The following is a 3,134-nucleotide window of genomic DNA, read 5'->3' on the forward strand; positions in this document are numbered from 1 at the left end:
GGTAACGTCCTGTTTTTCAAAATTACCGCGGTAACGGTAATACCGCGATGCTTTGGGCAAGTACCGTGGTAACGGTACTTTTCCCGATACTATAAAAATATATTAAAGTTGAAGTTGTATCTACAGTCCACACCACAGTAAAGTAACACATTGTTAGCAATCAATCAAATTTATTCACTTTCAAAAAAAGCATTTTCTCGAAATGTTCATCAGAAAGGTTACATCTACAGTACCCACGCCAGGTATTGGATCACCTCGGTCCAAAAAAGGCGTTTTAACCCGCGCGAGATAGGCCTAATGGTGTCTCGCGCGTGAATTTTTTTTAATACTAAGATTGCTCGTACGAGGTTAATTTTTTTTAATCAGAAAGATAAAGAACTAGTCTTTATCTTTCTGATTTTTAATTTGTAAAAAGTGTAGTTGTTATATGGGAAAAGGATCATTTTGAAATATTGGATCACCCCCGACATGTGCTGCATTCGTTGTCCCTACATGCGGCTATGCCGTCGGGTATGGGAGAGGGTCGAGGGGTGAGAAAGGGACCCAAGTTACAACCAAGTTACCCGACGGCATAGGATATGGTAAGCCTTGATATTCCCCAGCAATAGTGGCAAGATTACCATCACCACCTTGAAAAAAGGAATGTACACGATGAAACTTGTTGGAATGTTTTTAATGAAATGCAAATGCAATGATATTAAAAGTACTCTTACACTTCCTCTTTGATGATTGGGCAGAGGTTGGAAATTTCTTTGCATTACTAGCATCACCATGATCAGTTTATTCATCAGATGAAATGACACTTCGATGTTCGTGATCCCTTTCATTTGCTTCAAGTTGCCCACTAAGTCTAAATCTGGCTCTTTACTTCTAAACAGAAAACTAGTAAAATTTAACAAAAACCATGAATACCAGCAGTGAACTCTTACCTAGTTTCATTATGATGCACACCTAGTCTCATTATGAATTTATGTTGAAAAAAATCACTTTTTCATGACCAGAATTTCAGTAAACCAGTAGAAAAACTTTGGTATCGACTGCTAACAGATTAAACAACCATTGTCTAAAAATTTTTCAAAACAAATGCTAGATGGCAATTGAATTAAAATATAAATACCGCTACCGCAGACTTGAAAAAGTCATTCCGGTAATGCAGTACGGTAGTTTTTTTTTGTACCGCGGTACGGTACTTCCGGTATTACTGGGATACCGCGGTAATACCGCGGTACTTTTCCTATCGTGGTAGCCCAATCCTGGTTGCCACACGTCGGGCAGGCAGACAAAGTTCCCTCACTTAATCTGTGTTGAGCAACTAAACGAGAAAAGAAAACCACTAATTTTGTATTTTTCTCTATTACCACAGTCAATCGGCAGTCAATCGGCGCAACACACAACAGCCGCTCAAAACGTCACCACACAGAATATGGCGACACATAACGCTGGCTACTGCAACACCGGCAGCTGTTGTTCAACACAATGCCCTTCCACACAACCAGCAGGGATGTCAGCGGTAGCGACGCAAAACGTCAGCCACTGCAACACCAGCCACTGTTGTTTAACAAAAATGCCCTTCCGCACAACCAGCAGGGATGTCAGTGGTACCGACGCAAAACGTCAGCCACTGCAACACCAGCCACTGTTGTTTAACAAAAACAATGCCCTTCCTCACAATCAACAGGAATGTCAGCGGTAGCGACGCAAAACGTCAGCCACTGCAACACCAGCCGCTATTGTTTGACAAAAGCGCGCAAAATTTGCCCAACAAACCACAAGAGCAATGAAAAAGAAGAAGAAGAAATAAAAAATTAATTAATAAATAAAAATTAATAAATAAATAAAAAGAAAAAAAAGGAAAAAAAAACACTACCCACAAACACTCAAAAACACTCAAAACAAGACTTGCAAAGGTCAAAGAAAAGTTTATTCACCGATCTGCCATGTTGGTTAGGCGCCAAGCCGCTGAACCTCTCCGCACGTGGCCGTCGTAAAGGATGGGAAGGATCAGCCACGAAGACCAACAATTCTGGATGAAATTCGCTCAAGTAAACCCAAATAAAACGTTTGGCGACAAGTTTTGTTCACGAAGAATGTCGATGGATGCACAAATATGTCTCAGCAAGCTGGATGAACCGGATAAAGCAGGATGAAAAGTTTCAGCAAGGGGTCATCACGCCGTCACAGCCCCGGGAAGCGAGCACTCGATCCCACTTCTGACACCAAATGTCGCCAGATTGGCTGCGAGGTTAAAGTAAGTACACTGAGACTGCTGAAGTTTTCACGAAAGTGGTTTATTTGCGGTCGTCACTAAAAAACAATTAACAAATAAATTGACTGAAATTTCGGGGACGCTGCTTCACTGCCTTCTTCTCTACTCTAAGTCTCACGCCCAACTGCCGGTCTCTCCGCTTCCAACGTGGAACGACTCTTCGCCACCTAGCGGTCAGCAACACAACTATCCATACCGCCACAGCAGTCTATCCGGTCATGGAGGTTTCTATGTAGACACTAATTCATCAAAGAAAAGTAATTATTTTGAATTTTTAAACTTAAAATAATGGTTAATTTAGCGTTTGGCCGTAGTTTTAATTTAATCGTTTTATTTTTTTAGTTTCGGCCATAATCAATATGATGTTTGAGATGCACCAAAACTCCCAATGTTTTCAAAGTTTACTCGAGAACAAGTTGAACTACCTAATTGATAAAATGGATAACCTAAGGGCCCAAGATGTAGCTGCTCGCATTCAAGACCATGCTGAATATCACACGATGTTGTAAAGGTTCAATTTACCGAACTGCCATACGATAATGTTCAGACGCTGACAACTGTGAATACTAGCTTGGCAGATAAAAATCTAGCTGTTAGCCTTGTAGGTTATATTATTAAACAGTCTTTGCTATTTCAACTAACATTTTATATCATCTGTAGGTTGGTTACTTATACAACACGTACAAGAGTGAAGGAGATGTAAAAAAATTCGTTAACAGTGTAACAGATTCACTGGGTTTAAGGGATGTATTCAGTCATCGACAGCTTACACGACACACACACACAGCATTACACAGTAACAGCACTGACAGCAATAACAACTAGTATGAATCACTACATTGGGCTGCCCCTCTGGCCGGTCATAGAC

General features: G+C 40.7%; 1 long non-coding RNA gene across 1 annotated transcript; it reads right to left on the reverse strand.

Annotated features, from left to right (window-relative positions):
- Nucleotides 1–435: 435 nt before the first annotated feature.
- On the reverse strand, nucleotides 436–2,251 carry LOC116916441. Its single transcript, XR_006643251.1, has 4 exons — nucleotides 1,929–2,251; nucleotides 930–1,312; nucleotides 714–870; nucleotides 436–629 (listed from the first exon to the last, which is right to left on the reverse strand). It is a non-coding gene; the product is annotated as an uncharacterized LOC116916441 (long non-coding RNA).
- Between the last annotated feature and the right edge of the window lie 883 nt (nucleotides 2,252–3,134).

This window comes from Daphnia magna, linkage group LG2 (assembly GCF_020631705.1).
Source record: "Daphnia magna isolate NIES linkage group LG2, ASM2063170v1.1, whole genome shotgun sequence".
In the NCBI taxonomy this organism is placed as follows: Eukaryota; Metazoa; Arthropoda; class Branchiopoda; order Diplostraca; family Daphniidae; genus Daphnia; species Daphnia magna.